Genomic DNA, 21,505 nt, shown 5'->3' with positions numbered 1-21,505 from the left:
TTGGCTAGTATCTTGTTGAGAATTTTTTGCATCTGTGTTCATCAGGGATATTGGTCTATAATTCTCCTTTTTGGTGGGGTCTTTGGTTTTGGAATTAAGGTGATGCTGGCCTCATAGAATGAGTTTGGAAGTATTCCATCCCTTTCTATTATTCAGAACAGCTTTAGTAGAAAAGGTATTGTTTCTTCTTTAAAGGTTTGATAGAATTCCCCTGGGAAGCCCTCTGGCCCTGGACTTTTGTGTCTTGGGAGGTTTTTGATGACTGCTTCAATTTTCTCCCTGGTTATCGGCCTGTTTAGGTTTTCTATTTCTTCTTGTTCCAGTTTTGGTAGTTTGTGGTTTTCCAGAAACGCGTCCTATACTTCTAGATTGCCTAATTTATTGGCATATATCTGCTCATGTTTTAAAAATCATTTGTATTTCCTTCGTATTGGTTGGAATCTCTCCTTTTTCATTTGTGATTTTATTAATTTGAGTCTTTTCGCTTTTGTTTTGACTAAGGCTGGCTAATGTTTTATCTATGTTATTAATTCTTTCAAAGAACCAACTCCTGTTTTTGTTGATCTGTTCTGCAATCCTTCTGGTCTCTATTTCATTGAGTTCTGCTCAAATCTTTATTAACTCTCATATTCTGCTGGGTGTAGGTTTTATTTGCTGTTTTTTCTCCAGTTCCTTTAGGTGTAAAGTTAGCTTGTGTATTTGATTTTTTTCCAGTTTTTTGAGGGAGGCTTGTATTGCGATGTATTTCCCTCTTAGGACTGCCTTTGCTGTATCCCAAAGATTTTGAATGGTTATATCTTCATTCTCATTAGTTTCCATGAATCTTTTTAATTCTATTCTCATTTCCTGGTTGACCCTTTCATCTTTTATCAGAATGCTCTTTAACCTCCACATGTTTGAGTTTCTTTCAAATTTCTTCTTGTGATTGAGTTCTAGTTTCAAAGCATTGTATGGTCTGAAAACATGCAGAGGACAATCCCAATCTGTTGGTATCATTGAAACCTGATTTGTGACCCAGTATGTGGTCTATTCTGGAGAAAGTTCCATGTGCACTTGAGAAGAATGTGTATTCAGTTGCGTTCAGAAGGAAAGTTCTGTAAATATCTGTGAAATCCATCTGGTCCAGTGTATCATTTAAAGCTCTTGTTTCTTTGGTGATGTTGTGCTTAGAAAATCTGTCATTTGCAGAAAGTGCCATGTTGAAGTCTCCTACTATTAGGGTATTATTATCTAAGTATGTCTATACTTTGGTTATTAATTGATTGATATACTTGGCAGCTCCCACATTAGGGGCATAAATATTCATGATTGTTAGGTCCTTTGTTGGATAGATCCTTGTAGTATGTTACAGTGTCCCTCTTCATCTCTTACTACAGTCTTTGAGATAAACTTTAATTTATGTGATACGAGGATTGCTACCCCTGCTTTCTTTTGAGGACCATTGGAATGGTAAATGGTTTTCCAACCTTTCATTTTCAGACTGGAAGTGTCCTTAAGTCTAAAATTGGTCTCTTGTAGACAGCAAATAGATGAGTCTTGCTTTTTTTTTATCCAGTCTGAAACCCTGCGTCTTTTGATGGGATCATTTAGCCCATTCACGTTCAGAGTTACTATTGAAAGATAAATTTAGTGTCATCATAATATCTATTCAGTCCCTGTTTTTGTGGGTTATTTCTTTGGGCGTCCTCTTTCTTTTACAGAGTCCCCATTAATATTTCTTGCAGAGGTAGTTTGGTGGTGACATATCCTTTCAGTTTCTTTTTTTTAATAAGATATAATTTATTTATTCATGCGAGACACAGATATATGAGAGAGAGACAGAGACAGAGACACAGGCAGAGCGACAAGCAGGTTCCATGCAGGGAGCCCAACCTGGGACTCGATCCCAGGACTCCAGGATCACGCTCTGAGCCAAAGACAGGTGCTAAACCACTGAGCCAACCAGGTGTCCCTCCTTTCAGTTTCTGCCTATCTTGGAAGCTCTTTATCTCTCCTTCTACTCTGAATGAGTGCCTTGCTGGATAAAGTTTTCTTGGCTGCATGTTCTTCTCATTTAGGACCCTGAATATATCCTGCCAGCCCTTTTTGGCCTGCCAGGTCTCTGTGGGAGGTCTGCTGTTAAAATAATATTTCTCCCCATATAAGTTAGGGATCTCTTGTCTCTTTCTGCTTTAAGGATTTTCTCTTTATCTTTGGAATTTGCAAGTTTCACTATTAAATGTGAAGATGTTGAATGGTTTTTGTGGATTTTTTGTGGGGATTCTCTATCTCCTGGATCTGAATGCCTGTTTCCCTCCCCAAATTAGGGACGTTCTCAGCTATGATTTGCCAAATACACTTTCTGGACCTCTGTCCCTTTTGGCGCCCTCTGTAACCCCAATTAAATGTAGAGTGTTCCTTCTGAGGCTGTCAGTTATATCCCTTAACCTTTCCTCATGGTCATTTAATTGCTTTTCTCTCTTTTCCTCAGCTTCCTTCCTTGACATCAACTTGTCTTCTGTGAGTCACTCTTTCTTCTACCTCATTAACCCTTGTCGTTAGGACCTCCAGTTTGGATTACATCTCATTTAATTGATTTTTAATTTCGGCCTGATTAGATCTATATTCTGCAGACATGAAGTCTCTTGAATCCTGTATACTTTTTTTCCAGAGCCACCAGTAGCTTCATAATTGTGCTTCTGAATTGGCTTTCTGACATCAAATTGTAATCCAAATTCTGTAACTTTGTGGGAGAGAGTACTGTTTCCAATTCTTTCTTTCATGGGGATTTCTTCTTTCTAGTCATTTTTGTCAGTGCAGCGTGGCTAGAAACGAGTTGTACTGGAAAAAGGAAGAAAAAAGGAAAGAAAAATATGATGGAGGGGTATCCTCTGGTTTTATATATTGTAAATCCATCGACTTCCCCTGGAGCTTTCCAGCGCTGCTCAGTCAAGAACTTGCTCTATCCCTGTACTTCCAGCTGGTCTTCTGTGGGAGGGGCCTGCTCTGTTGATTTTCAGGTGTGCACACCTGGAGGAGCTGCCCCTCCCCCTTGCAGGTACACAGCTCAGTGGGAGCTGTTTACCCTGTGAGGCCTCTGTTCCCTGGCAGCCCCAATCCTCCCAGGCACAGGGTGACACAAGGAGGAACAGCAATAGGGCAGTGGCCAGGTCTCCAGCTCTGGAGTCAGCTCCCGCAGTAACTACTGCAGTCTCCCAGTCCACACTGGCCTCGATGCTCTGGGGCCGGGGGCGCTGATCTGCACAGATTGGGGGCGCCTGGCAGCAGGAGTGTCCTTGCTGTCCTATGCACTCCTTCACCTCGGCCTGTTTCGGGGGGAGAGCAGGATCCTGGGCTGTGTCCCCCAGGACCCTGGGCTCCCGGGCCACGCAGACCCTCCACGCGGAGCCGCTGCCTGAGCTTCTCCTGAGGCTCTGCTGGGCACGTGCTCCAGCGCTTTACCAGGCTCGCCCTTGGTGTGTGGCGCGCTCTCCCCCGGGGCACATCTCCTCTGTTAGTGACCCCGGGAGCCTGGGGCTCCACTGCCCCTCCTGGGATCCTTCCTGAGTTCCCTGTGACTGCCTTTCCCTCCGCGACGAATCTGGTGTGGATTTTTAAAAGTTCCTGCTTCTCCGGGATTGGGCTTTCCTGTCCTGGAGGCTTTTGCTGCCTGGACTTAGCCCAGCTCCTTGGTGGGAGAGGACCCTCCCCCACTTGATTCTTATTTATTTATTTATTTATTTATTTATTTATTTATTTATTGTCTTCTTACCTTGTTAGAAGTGCAAATTCTTCTCTCTGTAGTGTTCCTGCTGTTCTCTCTTTAAATCTCAGGCCGAATTCATAGGTTTTAAGGATGATTTGAAAGTTATCTAGGTAAGTTGGTCGGGAGAGGTGACTTCGGGACCCTACTCTTCTGCCATCTTGCCCTGCCCCTCTATATTGGCACTTTTTAAACTCCACTATGTACATCTCATTTTTTTTCCAGCACTGACTATATTTGAAAGAACTAACTACATTTGAGCAGCTACCATGCACAGCCATGGTGCATCAGAGAACCCCAGAATGGAGTACTAAAAATAAACACCCCTCCCCAAAATAGCACACAGTTGACATGTGCATACACATGCATCCTCTCAGTCTATCAGTGCACTGTAACTGTAAATTGAGCTTCAGGGTTTAGCAACAAAGCTCAGATGCTGAAAGTCAATCTTTTGCAAATAATAACCAGAATTTTCCAATTCCTCTTTCCTTCCAGAGAGAAGGGGCTACAAGATGGGAGTGGAGCTGAGAAGACCCAGGGCTACAGGGCCACCACACTGCCCAATTCTAGAGGCCCCAGTTCCACTAAATAATGTATCCAATGGCCTGTTGAGTTGTGAAGTGTTCAGCTATAAGCAGCAGCCCTAAGAGGAGTGGACAGCAGAGAGGGGAAGAGCGGAAGGAGAGGGAGAAAGAGAATCTCAAACAGATTCTGTGCTGATCACAGAGCTTGATCTCACAACTCTGAGATCATGATCTGAGGTGAAATCAAGTGTCAGATGCTTAACTGACTGAGCTACCCAGGGCTCCCAATTATTTTGAGTTTTTAAGCCACCTTCTTAGTTCCCCAAGTTTTATTGCTGTCTTACGCAGATACAATATTAAATTATTGACACATACCGTTTTCAAAACTCCAAGGCTGTTTTCAAAACAGCCAAAAGGCTGTTTACATTGAGCAGTGTCTGAGTTAGGTCAGATAAAGACAAGCTCAATGACATGAGGTTTAATGGAACTGCAAGACAGGCCAAATAATGACAATTCTGATAATAGTAGTTTGACAAAGCTATGAAACCATTTTTCCCTATCCAGTAGCTACTAGGTTGTTTGGTCTCACTGTGATTGTGGGCATGTTGGTATTCAACGTTACTATGGAGCCGTGGGGTGGAGGTTGTGAGCAGAGCATGTAAAATATGACAAGACTTACAACTCTTACCAGATTCAACCATTTTTCTTGAACAAACATTGATTGGATTGTTGCCTGTGGTTAATTTCCATAGTTCTGAAAAAGTTGATTTTGCCATTTATTTAGGCCAGTGTTCTCATTGCTTCTATGGAGAAGTAGCTTTTATGAAGGTTTTGCTCTGTATTCTCACTGCCATCATTTCCCTAGGGACCATAATTAGTAATCCTGTTATTAGTATTTGGTTAATATAGCTATAGTTTAAAGTTGAGACTTCACCAAATTCCATCTTTTGGCTTAGTCTGGATGGCTATGGGAGTTTTAGGCCATGCTTTCAGCAGTTCAGCACCACATTGTGCTTACAAAATTAAGTGGCTATTGGGTTGCTCATTAGATTTCAGTGCAAAAAAATTATTCTTTTTGTTTTCCTCCTTTACAGCCTATTCTGAAATAATTCCTCAGTGGTTTCAGCTACCTTGTTTGAGACTTTCTTTTCAATCTCTTTAATGTTTCCTGATGAGAGTAACAGCAATGTCCTCTTCTCTGATAAAAACTCTAGAAGGACATTTTTATTTCCTATATCACCTGTGACTTACAGGTCAAATTATTTAAAAGCTAAATTATTTAAAAGCTAAATTATTTAAAAGCTAAGTAACATAAATAAAAGCAAATGAAAAACACTTCAAGAGTCATTTGTTTAAAATGGCATGGTTAGTTCTGCTTGGAGAATTCTTCCTTTCCTAACACACAGCCATGATGGATAAAGTATAGACAGGAGATGTAGAAAACACAACTGTTCTCAAAATAAGGTAAAAGTCTCATGGATGAGAAACTACACAGAAATACAAGAAAAAAAACACCCCTGAAAGTAAGGTTAATATCACAGGTATATTTTATTCCTAGTCTAGGTGTAAGCAGAGGTAGATGGATGTTCAACTATTTTGGAAAAGAAGAACTAAAAGTGCTTAATAGGAGGATTAAGAATTAAAACTAGACTTGCTACTCAGAATTAGGAGCTGATATTAGTCTTTTATGCATTGAGGCTGAGGGTCAAACTTTTCTACATTGAAAGAAGGTTGAAAACAGGCTCCCTATTGCTTTCATTCATAGGCATTATGACTTGTGTAAAGCTATATACCCAGGGAGTGGGAAGAAGCAAACATATCCTAGTATCTAGAACTTAAGCTAAATCTCTGACTAGCACAACAATTATATCTATATCACCAATATCCTATCAAATAGAGGACCTAAGACACCTGGTCCTGAACTACAGAGGAGAGCAGGGGCGGTTGTCAGTAGAGGCAACTAAAAATGTACTAGATAGTATTGATGAAAAAGAAAGATTGATCTTGCTCAAGTTGAGCCTGAAAGTTAACATTCCAAAATTGAGAAAAAAAAATAAGTCTAAGGAAGGTAACCAATAAAATCAATAATCAGGAAATAAATTGAGTGCAGGTGGAAATAACATAATCAGAAGATGATATTGAAATATGCTAGTTTAAAATACTCAAATATATATAAAGACATTCATTAAAAAACTAAGCCAGACATAAATTTTTTTAAAGATTTTATTCATTTATTCATGAGTGACAGAGGAGAGAGAGAGAGGCAGGGACACAGGCAGAGGGAGAAGCAGGCTCCATGCAGGGAGCCTGACATGGGACTCAATCCCGGGTCTCCAGGATCAGGCCCTGGGCTAAAGGTGGCACTAAACTGCTGAGCCACCCAGGGATCCCCAAGCCAGGCATAAATTAAATAAAAAATACACATAATTAGAAATCTTGGAAATATAAAAATACAGAAATTTACATTTAAGATAAAGCTAAATAAATTCTAGACTGTAGGTATGTAGTAGAAGGCATATTTTCATTCAGAGTTCTGAAAAAAGTATCAATTTAGAGTACTATAGATAAATTACCATTCATAAGTGAGGGATAAATAAAGGCATTTTGAGATATAAGAAGACTAAAAGAGTTTATCACTTGTAAGACCTTTAAAAAGAACTACTTAATCAGAAACTATGCAAGTATGAGAGTAGAATGAAATATTTTAATAGTGGAGGAAAATAAACCTAGCAACCTATGATTCTGTATTCTGTGAAATTACCCTTAAAAGGTGTAAAAGAAACATGTTTTTCTGACAATTGAGAGGTTTTTGTAGCCAGTATATCTTCTTTGCAAGACATGTTAAAAGAAGTTCTTATGAGAGACTCCTAACTCTGGGAAATGAACAAGGGGTAGTGGAAGAGGAGGTGGGCGGGGGGATGGAGTGACTGGGTGACGGGCACTGAGGGGGGCACTTGACAGGATGAGCACTGGGTGTTATACTATATGCTGGCAAATTGAACTCCAACAAAAATATATACAAAAAAAGTTCTTTAGAGAAAAGAATAATAGGGATCCCTGGGTGGCGCAGCGGTTTGGCGCCTGCCTTTGGCCCGGGGCGCGATCCTGGAGATCCAGGATCGAGTCCCATGTCGGGCTCCCTGCGTGGAGCCTGCTTCTCCCTCTGCCTGTCTCTGCCTGTCTCTCTGTCTCTGTGACTATCATTAAAAAAAAAAAGAAAAAAAGAAAAGAAAGTCAGAAACTCAGATAGATATACATTAAAAATCTATAATATTAAAGAAGGAATAAATGAAGGTGAAAAATTTTTCTATTCTTAATTGATCTAACAAATTTATTCAAAAATAATAGCAACAAATTATTTCTTTATGCTTATGAATATATTTGGTGTATATGTATGTGTATACATGCTAATTTATGATTATATATAAATGAAATGATTGAATGCAATGATACAGGGAAGAAAGGAAGAAATTAGGATTATTTTGTTATTATAAAGTGTTCACACTACCAGTGAAGCAATACAGAATTATCTGAAAGTGACTTGCATTAGTTATAAATATATATTGCAAAAGCTATGTAGATACTAAAAATAAAATAAATATAACAGATATGTTAAGAGAGGTGATAGAATAGAATCATATAAAATGTTCAATTAAGATCACAAAAGACAGAGTAAAAGACAAAAATAAGAACAAAGGCAACAAATTGAAAACAATAATATAAATATGATAGATATAAATTGATCTATATCAATAATCATTTTGAATGCCAGTAGTCTAAATGCACCAATCAGAAGGCAGATTGTCAGAGTGGATTAAAAAAAAACACCCAGCTATATGTTGTCTACAAAAAAAAAAACACTTTAAATATAAAGACATATAGATTGAAAGTAAGTGGCTGACTTATTTCACTTGGCACAATACCTTCTAGTTCCATCTATGTTGTTGCAAATGGCAAAATTTCATTCTTTTTGATGGCTGAGTAATATTTCATTATATATACATAAATATATACCACATCTTCTTTATCCAGTCATCTTCTGATTGACATCTAGGCTCTTTCCATGTTTTGGCTATTGTAGACAACACTGCTATAAACATTGGGGTGCATGCGCCCCTTCAAATCAATATACTTGTATTCTTTCGATAAATACCTAGTAGTGCAATGGGTGGGTCATAGGATAGCTCTGTTTTTAACATTTTGAGGAACCTCCCTCCATACTGTTTTCCAGAAAGGCTGCACCAGTTTGCATTCCCACCAAGAGTGTAAGAGAGTTCCACTTTTTCCCCATCCTCACCAATATCTGTTGTTTCCTGAATTGTGCATTTTAGCCATTGTGACAGGTGTGAGGTGGGATCTCACTGTGGTTTTGATTTGTATTTCCTGAATGCCAAGTGATGTTGAACATTTTTTCATGTGTCTGTTGGCCATTTGTATGAACTAGAGGGTATTATACTAAGCGAAATAAGTCAGTCAGAGAAAGACAAATATCATATGATTTCATTCATATGTGGAATTTAAGAAACAAAACAGATGAACATAGAGGAATGGACAGAAAAACAAAATAAGACAGAAATAGAAAGGGAAACAAACCATAAGAGACACTGAACTCCATTAAACAAGCTGAGGGTTGCTAGAAGGGTGTTGGGATGGGGAGAAAGGATAACTGGGTGATGGGCATTAAGATGTACACCTGATGTAATGAGTACTGGGTGTTATATGCAACTGACGAATCACTAAACTCTACCCCTGAAACTAATAATACAGTATATGTTAACTAAATTGACTTTAAATGAATAATTTTAAAAATAAATAAATAAAATTTTTATAGTTTTATATCTTATGTTTTAAAAAAGTAAATGGAGAGAGATATACTACACTAATACTAATCAAAAGTGAGTAGTTATATTAATTTCAGCACAAACATCAAAGCAAGGAAAACTATTGGAGAAAAAGAGGGATATTACATAGTAATAAAGGGCTCAATTCTCCCAAAACACATAATAATCCTTAATATTATGTATCTAGTAACAGAATATCAAAGTATGGTAGTCAAAAACAGGACTGGATGGCAGGGCAAGATGGCAGTAGAGTAGGGGTCCTCAACTCACCTGGTCCCACCAAATTACCTAGATAACTTTCAAATCATCATGAATATCTATGAATTCGACCTGAGATTTAAAGAGAGAACAGCCAGAATGCTACAGAGAGAAGGGTTTTCACTTCTAGCAAGATATATTTTCCACTTCTGGATTCCAACATATTCAATTTTATTTTGGGAGATATACGAGATATGGTTTTTTGTTATCTCTGCCTCATATTGTTCTACAATGGCGGAGTTAATACCTTCTAAAACATGAACAGCATGCACCCAGAACCAAGTGGTATACTATGCTAGTTCATTCTGTGAGATTCTCTCATCATTCCCATTCTGCGCCCTCTTTTATCTCGTTTATGTTTTGGTGGTCAATGTTAGGGCTCTTTACAAGTATTGCTGGTTTATATAAATTTGGGACTGAGCATCTTCTAACATACAGAACTTAATATACTCAGAACCAAGAGAATCACCCTCTAGGACCCCTAAGGTAGATTACATTCTACCTCTGCTACAACTTTTTCACAACTACCATCTCCCAGTACTGCCCATTTTTTTCTTCAATTTTAACTTTTTTATTTTTTCTTTTCACTTTTGCTTTTTTCTCTACTTTTAACCTTTTTTCTTTTTTTCCTTTTTCTTTGGATTCTTGGACTTTTATTTTTTACTACTATGTTTTATTGTTTCTTTTTATATATATATAAATTTATTTTTTATTGGTGTTCAATTTGCCACCATATAGAATAACACCCAGTGCTCATCCCGTCAAGTGCCCCCCTCAGTGCCCGACACCCAGTCACTCCCAGCCCCCACACCTCCCTTTCCATGCCTCCTAGTTCATCTCCCAGAGTTAGGAGTCCCTCATGTTCTGTCTCCCTTTCTGATATTCCCACTCATTTTTTTTCTCCTTTCCCCTTTATTCCCTTTCACAATGTTTTATACTCCCCAAATGAATGAGACCATGTATGTTTGTCCTTCTCCGATTGACTTATTTCACTCAGCATAATAACCTCCAGTTCCATCCACAATGAAGCAAATGATGGGTATTTGTCGTTTCTAATGGGTGAGTAATATTCCATTGTATACATAAACCACATCTTCTTTATCCATTCATCTTTCGATGGACACTGAGGCTCCTTCCACAGGTTGGCTATTGTGGACATTGCTGCTATAAACATTGGGATACAGGTATCCCGGTGTTTCATTGTATCTTTGGGGTAAATCCCCAGCAGAGCAATAGCTGGGTCGTAGGGCAGATCTATTTTTAACTCTTTGAAGATCCTCCACATAGTTTTCCAGAGTGGCTGAACCAGTTCACATTCCCATCAACAGTGCAGGAGGGTTCCCCTTTCTCCACATCCTCTCCAACATTTATTGTTTCCTGCCTTGTTAATTTTCCCCATTCTCACTGGTGTGAGGTGGTATCTCATTGTGGTTTTGATTTGTATTTCCCTGATGGCCAGTGATGTGGAGCATTTTCTCATGTGCTTCTTGGCCATGTCTATGTCTTCCTCTGTGAGATTTCTCTTCATGTCTTTTGCCCATTTCATGATTGGATTGTTTGTTTCTTTGCTGTTGAGTTTAATAGGTTCTTTATAGATCTTGGGTACTAGCCCTTTATCTGATACGTCATTGGCAAATATCTTCTCCCATTCTGTAGGTTGTCTTTTAGTTTTGTTGATTGTATCTTTTGCTGTGCAAAAGCTTCTTATCTTGATGAAGTCCCAATAGTTCATTTTTGCTTTTGTTTCTCTTGCCTTCATGGATGTATCTTGCAAGAAGTTGCTGTGGCCAAGTTCAAAAAGGGTGTTTTCCTGTGTTCTCCTCTAGGATTTTGATGCAATCTTGTCTCACATTTAGATCTTTCATCCATTTTGAGTTTATCTTTGTGTATGGTACAAGAGAGTGGTCTAGTTTCATTCTTCTGCATGTGGATGTCCACTTTTCCCAGCACCATTTATTGAAGAGACTGTCTTTTTTCCAGTGGATAGTCTTTCCTGCTTTGTCAAATATTAGTTGACCATATTGTTGAGGGCCCATTTCTGGGTTCTCTCTTCTGTTCCATTGATCTATGTGTCTGTTTTTGTGCCAGTACCACACTGTCTTGATGACCACAGTGTTGTAGTACAACCTGAAATCTGGCATTGTGATGCCCCCAGCTATGGTTTTCTTTTTTAAAATTCCCCTGGCTATTTGGGGTCTTTTCTGATTCCACACAAATCTTAAAATAATTTGTCCCAACTCTCTGAAAAAAGTCCATGGTATTTTGATAGGGATTGCAATAAACGTGTAAATTGCCCTGGGTAACATTAACATTTTCACAATATTAATTCTTCCAATCCATGAGCATGGAATATTTTTCCATCTCTTTGTGTCTTCCTCAATTTCTTTCAGAAATGTTCTGTAGTTTTTAGGGTATAGATCCTTTACCTCTTTGCTTAGGTTTATTCCTAGGTATCTTATGCTTTTGGGTGCCATTGTAAATGGGATTGACTCTTTAATTTCTCTTTCTTCAGCCTCATTGTTAGTGTATAGGAATGCCACTGACTTCTGGCATTGATTTTGTATCCTGCCACACTGCCAAATTGCCGTATGAGTTCTAGAAATCTTGGGGTGGAGTCTTTTGGGTTTTCCATGTAGAGTATCATGTCATCTGCGAAGAGGGAGGGTTTGACTTCTTCTTTGACAATTTGAATGACTTTTATTTCTTTTTGTTGTCTGATTGCTGAGGCTAGGACTTGCAGTACTATGTTGAACAGCAGTGGTGAGAGTGGACATCCCTGTCTTGTTCTTGATCTTAGGGGAAGGCTCCCAGTGCTTCCCCATTGAGAATTATAATTACTGTGGGCTTTTCGTAGATGGCTTTTAAGATGTTGAGGAATGTTCCCTCTATCCCTACACTCTGAAGAGTTTTGATCAGGAATGGATGCTGTATTTTGTCAATTGCTTTCTCTGCATCTATTGAGAGAATCATATTGTTCTTGTTTTTTCTCTTGATGATGTGATGAAACACATTGATTGTTTTACGAGTGTTGAACCAGTGTTGCGTCCCGGGGATAAATCCTACTTGGTCATGGTGAATGATCTTCTTAACGTATTGTTATATCCTATTGGCTAGTATCTTACTGAGAATTTTTGCATCTGTGCTCATCAGGGATATTGGTCTATAATTCTCCTTTTTGGTTGGTTCTTTGTCTGGTTTTGCAACTAAGGTGATGCTGGCCTCATAGAATGAATTTGGAAGTACTCCATCTCTTTCTATCTTTCTGAACAGCTTTACTAGAATAGGTATGGTTTCTTCTTTAAACGTTTGATAGAATTCCCCAGGGAAGCCATCTGGCCCTGGACTTTTGTGTCTTGGGAGGTTTTTGATGACTGCTTCAATTTCCTCCCTGGTTATTGGCCTGTTCAGGTTTTCTATTTCTTCCTGTTCCAGTTTTGGTAGTTTGTGGCTTTCCAGGAATGAGTCCATTTCTTCTAGATTGCCTAATTTATTGGCATATAGCTGTTCATAATGTTTTTAAAATCGTTCGTATTTCCTTGGTGTTGGTAGTGATCTCTCCTTTCTCATTCATGGTTTTATTAATTTGAGTCTTCTCTCTCTTCTTTTTAATAAGGCTGGCTAATGGTTTATCTATCTTATTAATTCTTTCAAAGAACCAACTCCTGGTTTTGTTGTTCTGTTCCACAGTTCTTCTGGTCTCTATTTCATTGAGTTCTGCTCGAATCTTTATTAACTATCTTCTTCTGCTGCTTGTAGGATCTATTTGCTGTTTTTTCTCTAGCTCCTTTAGGTGTAAGGTTAGCTTTTGTATTTGTGTTTCTCCAGTTTTTGGATGGCTGCTTGTATTGCGATGTATTTCCCCCTCAGGACTGCTTAGGCTGCATCCCAAAGATTTTGAATGGTTGTATCTTCATTCTCATTAGTTTGCATGAAACTTTTTAATTCTTCATTAATTTCCTTGTTGACCCTTTCATCTTTGAACAGGATGGTCCTTAACCTCCACGTGTTTGAAATCCTTCCAAACTTCTTCTTGTGATTTATTTCTAATTTCAAAGCATTATGGTCTGAGAATATGCAGGGGTCGATCCCAATCTTTTGGTATCGGTTAAGACCTGATTTGTGACCCAGTATGTGGTCTATTCTGGAGAAAGTTCCATGTGCACTTGAGAAGAATGTGTATTCAGTTGAGTTTGGATGTAAAGTTCTGTAGATATCTGTGACATCCATCTGGTCTAGAGTATCATTTAAAGGTCTTGCTTCTTTGGGGATGTTGTGCTTAGAATACTGATCAATTGTAGAAAGCGCTGTATTGAAGTCACCAAGTATAAATGTATTATTATCTAAGCATGTCTTAACTTTGGTTTTTAATTGATTTAAATATTTGGCAGCTCCCACATTCGGGGCATATATATTGAGGATTGTTAAGTCCTCTTGTTGGATAGATCCTTTAAGCATGATATAGGGTCCCTCTTCATCTCTTACTAACGTCTTCCAGATAAACTTTAGTTTATCTGATATAAGGATGGCTACCCCTGCTTTCTTTTGAGGACCATGTGAATGGTAAATGGTTCTCCAACCTTTTATTTTCAGGCTGTAGGTGTCCTTCTGTGTAAAGTGAGTCTCTTGTAGGCAGCAAATAGATGGGTCCTGCTTTTTTATCCAGTCTGAAACCCTGCGCCTTTTGATGGGGTCATTAAGCCCATTCACGTTCAGAGTTACTATTGAAAGATATGAGTTTAGTGTCATCATGATACCTATTCAGTCTCTGTTTTTGTGGATTGTTCCATTGGACTTCCTCTTAAAGAGGAATTTTAAGAAACCGGATTAAAATTTCTTGCAGAGCTGGTTTGGTGGTCACATATTCTTTCAGTGTCTGCCTATCTTGGAAGCTCTTTATCTCTCCTATTCTGAATGAGACCTTGCTGGATATAGTATTCTTGGCTGCATGTACTTCTCATTTAGGACCCTGAATATATCCTGCCAGCCCTTTCTGGCCTGCCAGGTCTCTGTGGAGAGGCCTGCTGTTAATCTAATATTTCTCTCCATAAAACTTAGTGATTTCTTTTCTCTTGCTGCTTTAAGGATCTTCTCTTTATCTTTGGAATTTGCAAGCTTCACTATTAAATATCGACTTGTTGAGTGGTTTTTATTGATTTTAGGGGGGATCTCTCTATTTACTGGATCTGAATGCCTGTTTCCCTTCCCAGATTAGGAAAGTTTTCAGCTATGATTTGTTCAAATACATATTCTGGACCTCTGTCCCTTTCAGCACCCTCGGGTACCCCAATTAAACAGATTTTTCTTCCTCAGGCTGTCATTTATTTCCCTTAATCTATCCTCATGATCTTTTAATTGTTTCTCTCTTTTTTTCTTCAGTTTCCCTCTTTGCCATCAACTTGTCTTCTATGTCACTCACTCATTCTTCTACCTTGTTAACCCTCGTCGTTAGGACCTCTAGTTTGGATTGCATCACATTTAATTGATTTTTAATTTCTGCCTCATTAGATCTAAATTCTGCAGTCATGAAGTCTCTTGAGTCCTTTATGATTTTTTCTAGAGCCACCAGTAGCTGTATAATAGTGCTTCTGAATTGGCTTTCTGACATTGAGTTGTAATCCAAATTTTGTAACTCTGTGGGAGAGAGGACTGTTTCTGATTCTTTCTTTTGAGGTAAGGTTTTCCTTCTAGTCATTTTGCTCAGTGCAGAGTGGCCAAAAACAAGTTGTATTGGGAAAAGGAGAAAAAGAGAGACGAGAAAGAAGAAAAGAAAAAGAAAAAGAAAAAAGAAAAAAAGAAGAAGGAAAAAAAAGAGAAGAGAAGAAAAAAGGTGGGGAAGCGAACAGAAATCAAAAAACCGAAAACAAAAAACAAGGGGGAGTATCCTCTGAATCTGTATACTGTAAATCCCACGACTTCCCCTGGAACTTTCCAGTGCTGCTTGGTCAATAATTTGCTTTTCCCCTGTAAGTCTAGCTGGTCTTCTGGGGGAGGGCCTGCTGTGCTGATTTTCAGGTGTTAGCACTTGGGGGAGCTGCTTAGCCCCACCCTGGTGCAGGGCTCAGTGAGAGTTGTTTAACCTGTTTATCCTGCAAGGCCACTGTGAGGCTCAGTGTGGGTTGTTTATACTGTGAGGCCCCAGGGGGAACAACAACACTAGCAGCTGGAGTCTGCTTCTGTAGTAACTACAGAGGTCTCAATCCACAGGGGCCTGGATGCTCCAGGGGTGGGGGCCGCTGATCTGCTCAGCTCAGGGCCGATGGTAGGCTGGAGTGTCCTTGCTGTCCTGTGGCCCTCCCGGCCTCTGCCTGTCCCAGGGGGAGGCCGGATCCTGGGCTGTGTCCCCGGCTCCCTGTGCTCCCGGGCCTGCACTGTTGGAATCCTGCTCTTGGCCTTGCAGCCCCCTCCCCGTGGAGCTGCCACGTGAGCCGCCTCCGAGCTGCTCCCGGGTACAGCCGGGCACGTACTGCAGCCCTTTAGGGAGCTCGGCCGCAGGGTGTGGCGTGCTCTCCCCAGGGCACAGGTGCTCTGTTAGTGTCCCAGAGAGCCTGAGGGCATCCCCGCCCCTCCTGGGATCCTGCTTCAACACCCTGCGAGCGCCTTTCCACCTGGGAAGATTGGTGAAGCCCCTGCTCCTCCTGGACGGGCTTTCCTGGGGCTCTCCTGTCCTGGGGGCACTCCACATTGCCTTAGCCCGGCTCCTCGCGGGTCGCCTCCCCCTTGGATGCCTTTTGTTTCTTTATTTCTCCCCTCCCCCGGCAGAAGCGTGATAGAAGCGTGAATTCTTCTCACTGTAGTATTCCAGCTGTTCTCTCTTTAAATCTCAAGCCGAATTCGTACGTTTTCAGGATGATTTGAAGGTTATCTAGGTAATTTGGTGGGGACAGGTGACTTGAGGACCATTCTCTTCCACCATCTTGCTCTGCCTCCCTACTACTATGTTTTAAAATTTGTTTTTCACTTTAGTGGCTTTGTTTTATTTCGCTCTGATTTTCGTTTTTATTTTCTGGTCTTCGACCTCGTCAGAATAATCTAGGGTGAAATTTACTTAGATCGTGGTTGATATTCATCACTCAGGTAACCAATACAGCCACTCTGCACTGAGCAACATGACTAGAAGGAAGAACTCACTACAAAAGAAAGAATCAGAAACAGTACTCTCTGCCACAGAGTTACACAATCTGGATTACAATTCGATATCAGAAAGCCAATTCAGAAGCACAATTATAAAACTCCTGGTGGCTCTGGAAAAAAAACATAAAGGATTTAAGAGACTTCATGACTGCAGAATTTAGATCTAATCAGGCCTAAATTAAAAATCAATTAAATGATACACAATCCAAACTGGAGGTCCTAATGACGAGGGTTAATGAAGTGGAAGAAAGAGTGAGTGACATAGAATACAAGTTGATGGCAAGGAAGGAAGCTGAGGAAAGAGAAAAACAATTGAAAGACCATGCGAAAAGGTTAAGGAAATAAACAATTGCCTCAGAAGGAAGAATCTAGGTATAATTGAGGATCCAGAGGGTGCCGAGATGGCCGGCGCACCAGAAAGCATATTTGAACAAATCATAACTGAGAACTTCCCTAATTTGGGGGGGGAGGGGGAACAGGCATTCAGATCCAGGAGATAGAGAGGTTCTCTCCTTCAAATCAGTAAAAGCCATTCAACACCTTGACATTTAATAGTGAAAATTACAAATCAAAGATAAGGAGAAAATACTTAAAGCAGCAAGAGACAAGAGATCCCTAACTTATATGGGGAGAAATATGAGATTAACAGCAGACCTCTCCACAGACACCTGGCAGGCCAGAAAGGGCTGGCAGGATATATTCAGGGTCCTAAATGAGAAGAACATGCAGGCAAGAATACTTTATCCAGCAAGGCTCTCATTCAGAATAGAAGGAGAGATAAAAAACTTCCAAGATAGGCAGACACTGAAAGAATATGTCACCATTAAAACAACTCTGCAAGAAATATTAAGGGGGACTCTGTAAAAGAAGAGGACGCTCAAAGAAATAACCCACAAAAACAGAGACTGAATAGGTATTAAGATGACACTAAATTCATATCTTTCAATAGTTACTCTGAACATAAACATGCTAAATGATCCCATCAAGAGATGCAGGGTTTTGGACTAGATAAAAAAGCAAGACCCACCTATTTGCTGTCTACAAGAGACTTATTTTAGATCTAAGGACACCTCCAGCCTGAAAATGAAAGGTTAGAGAACCACTTACCATTCCAATGGTCCTCAAAAGAAAGCTTGGGGTAGCAATCCTCATATCAGATAAATTAAAGTTTATCTCAAAGACTGTAGTAAATGATGAAGAGGAGCACTGTCTCATACTTAAAGGGTCTATCCAACAAGAAGACCTAACAATCATGAGTATTTATGCCCCTATTGTGGGAGCTGCCAAATATATCAATCAATTAATAGCCAAAGTATAGACATACTTAGATAATAATAAACTAATAGTAGGAGACTTCAACATGGAGCTTTATGCAAATGACAGATCTTCTAAACACAATATCACCAAAGAAACAAGGGCTTTAATTGACAAAGTGGACCAGATGGGTTTCACAGATATTTACAGAACTTTCCATCCGAACGCAACTGAATACACATTCTTCTCAAGTGCACTTTCTCCAGAATAGATCACATACTGGGTCACAAATCAGGTCTCAACTGATACCAAAAGATTGGGATTGTCTCCTGCATGTTTTCAGACCACAGTGCTTTGAAACTAGACACAATCAGAAGAAGAAATTTGGAAGTAACTCAAACATGTGTCGGTTAAAGATCATCCTACAAAAAGATGAATGGGTCAACCAGGAAATTAGAGAAAAATTAAAAAGATTCATAGAAACTAATGGTAATGAAGATACAACTGTTGAAAATCTTTGGGGGTTTTGAGCGGCTGAAGCAAGATGGGTCAAAGTCAGAGTGGTGGTCATGTCCCTGGAGGTGGCAAGAAGGATGACAAGGACAAGCAAAAGAAATATGAACCTCCCATACCAACCAGAGTGGGGACAAAGAAGAAAACAAAGGGACCAGATGCTGTGAGCAAGCTTCCACTGGTGACACCTCACACTCAATGCTGGTTATAATTATTGAAGTTAGAGAGAATTAAATACTATCTTCTCAGAGGAAGAATTAATTAGAAATAAGGAACAAATGAAGCCTTTAGAAGAAAAGCAAGAGGAGGAAAGATCTAAGGTGGATGATCTGAGGGGGACCCCAATGTCAGTAGGAGCCTTGGAAGAAATCATTGATGACAATCATGCCATCGTGTCTACATCTGTGGGTTCAGAACACTATGTCAGCATTCTTTCCTTTGTAGAGAAGGATCTGCTGGAACCAGGCTGCTCCGTCCTGCTCAACCACAAGGTGCATGCTGTCATAGAGGTACTCATGGATGACACGGATCCCTTGGTCACAGTAATGAAGGTAGAAAAGGCCCCCCACGAAGCCTATGCTGATATCGGGATGTTGGACAACCAACTCCAGGAAACTAAGGAATCCGTGGAGCTTCCTCTCACTCATCCTGAACATTATGACCCCAAAGGAGGTCATTCTCTATGGTCCGCCCGTCACAGGTAAAACCTTATTAGCCAAAGCAGTAGCAAACCAAACCTCAGCCACTTTCTTGAGAGTGGTTGGCTCTGAACTTATTCAAAAGTACCTAGGCAACAGGCCCAAACTCGTTCGGGAATTGTTTCGAGTTGCAGAAGAACATGCACCATCCATCGTGTTTATTGATGAAATTGATGCCATTGGAACAAAAAGATACAACTCAAATTCTGGTGGGGAGAGGGAAATTCAATGAACAATGTTGGAACTGTTGAACCAGTTGGATGGATTTGATTCAAGGGGTGATGTGAAGGTCATCATGGCCACAAACCAGATAGAAACCTTGGATCTAGCACTTATCAGACCAGGCCGCATTGACAGGAAGATTGAGTTCCCCCTGCCTGATGAAAAGATTAAGAAGCGCATCTTTCAGATCCACACAAGCAGGATGGCACTGGCCGATGATCATGGCTAAGGATGACCTCTCTGGTGCTGACATCAAGGCCATCTGCACAGAGGCAGGTCTGATGGCCTTGAGAGAACGTCGGATGAAAGTAACAAATGAAGATTTCAAGAAATCTAAAGAAAATGTTCTTTATAAAAAAAACAAGAGGGCATCCCCGAGGGACTGTATCTCTAGCGGACCAGAGCTACCTTCAAGGAGATGGTTGGGCATGTCCTGACCCCTCCGAGGGAGGAGGTGGGGGATGCCCCCGGAGGAAACCATGTTCCAGTTGATCTTTCTTAGCAAAACCTCCCGTGTACCTTTTTGCGCCTGATGCGTAGGACACCCCCTAGCCTGCCTTTCTCTATGGGTCATGTGCAGTGGTCTGTCCCCAATAAAGCGGGCTCCCCCTCAAAAAAAAAAAAGAAAAAAGAAAAAAGAAAATCTTTAGGATACAGCAAAAGCCGTCCTGAGAGGGAAATACATCGCAATACAAGCCTCCCTCAAAAAATTGGAAAAAAAAACTCAAATACACAAGCTAACCTTGCACCTAAAGGAATTGGAGAAAGAAGAAGTAAAACCTACACCAAGCAGAAGAAGAGAGATAATAAAAATTCGAGCAGAACTCAATGAAATGGAGACTAGAAGAACTGTAGAACAGATCAAGAAAACCAGGAGTTGGTTCTTTGAAAGAATTAATAAGATAGATAAACCATTACCCAGCCTTAGTTAAAAGAAAAAAGGCAACTCAATAAAATCATGAATGAAAGAGGAGAGATCACAACCAATACCAAGGAAATACAAACGATTTTAAAAATGTATATGAGCAGCTATATGCCAATAAGTTAGGCAACCAGAAGAAATGGATGCATTTCTGGAAAACCAGAAATTAGCAAACTGGAACAGGAAGAAATAGAAAACTTGAACAGGCCAGTAACCAGGGAGGAAATTGAAGCAGTCATCAAAAACCTCCCAAGACACAAAAGTCCAGGGCCAGATGGCTTCCCAGGAGAATTCTATCAAAATTTAAAGAAGAAACAATTCCTATTCTACCAAAGCTATTCCGAAGGATAGAAAGGGATGGAATACTTCCAAACTCGTTTTTTGAGGCCAGCATCACCTTAATTCCAAGACCAGACAAAAACCCCACCAAAAAGGAGAATTATAGACCAATATCCCTGATGAACACAGATGCAAAAAATTCTCAACAAGATACTAGCCAATAGGATCCAACAATACATTAAGAAGATTATTCACCATGACCATGTGGGATTTATCCCCGGGTTGCAACGCTGGTTCAACACTCGTAAAACAACGTGATAGATCATATCAATCAGAGAAAAAACAAGAATCATATGATCCTCTCAATAGATGCAGAGAAAGCAATTGACAAAATACAGCATCCATTCTTGATCAAAACTCTTCAGAGTGTAGGGACAGAGGGAACATTCCCCAGCATCTTAAAAGCCATCTATGAAAAGCCCACAGCAAATATCATTCTCAATGAGGAAACACTGAGAGCCTTTGTCCTAAGATCAGGAGCACAACATGGATTCCACTCTCACCACTGCTATTCAACATAATAGTAGAAGTCCTAGCCTCAGCAATCAGACAACAAAAAGACATTAAAGGCATTCAAATTGGCAAAGAAGAAATCAAACTCTTCCTCTTCACAGATGACATGATACTATATATAGAAAACTCAAAATTCTCCACGCCATGATTGCTAGAACTCATAGCAATTCAGCAGTGTGGCAGGATACAAAATCAATGCCCAGAAGTCAGTGGCATTTCTATACACTAACAATGAGATTGAAGAATGAGAAATTAAGGAGTCAGTCCCATTTACAATGGCATCCAAAAGCATAAGATACCTAGGAATAAACCTAACCAAAGAGGTAAAGGATCTATACCCTAAACACTACAGAAAACTTCTGAAAGAAATTGAGTAAGACACAGAGATGGAAAAATATTCCATGCTCATGGATTGGAAGAGTTAATAATGTGAAAATGTCTATCCTACCCAGGGCAATTTACATGTTCAATGCAATCCCTATCAAAACTACATGGACTTTCTTCAGAGAGTTGGAACAAATAATCTCAATTGTTGTGTGGGATTTGAA

At 39.9% G+C, this 21,505-nt stretch overlaps 1 protein-coding gene and 1 pseudogene across 5 annotated transcripts in view; both read left to right on the top strand.

The window, feature by feature from the left end:
- Nucleotides 1-21,505, top strand: part of RTL4 (retrotransposon Gag like 4) — a 494,612-nt gene that overhangs the window by 66,164 nt on the left and 406,943 nt on the right. The gene's annotated exons all lie outside the window — the stretch shown is intronic.
- Nucleotides 18,282-19,720, top strand: LOC140628387 (26S proteasome regulatory subunit 4 pseudogene; annotated as a pseudogene).

Source organism: Canis lupus, chromosome X (genome assembly GCF_048164855.1).
Source record: "Canis lupus baileyi chromosome X, mCanLup2.hap1, whole genome shotgun sequence".
Lineage (NCBI taxonomy): Eukaryota > Metazoa > Chordata > Mammalia > Carnivora > Canidae > Canis > Canis lupus.
Note: the sequence above shows the minus strand (reverse complement) of the source record. Positions and strands in the feature narration are given on the sequence as shown.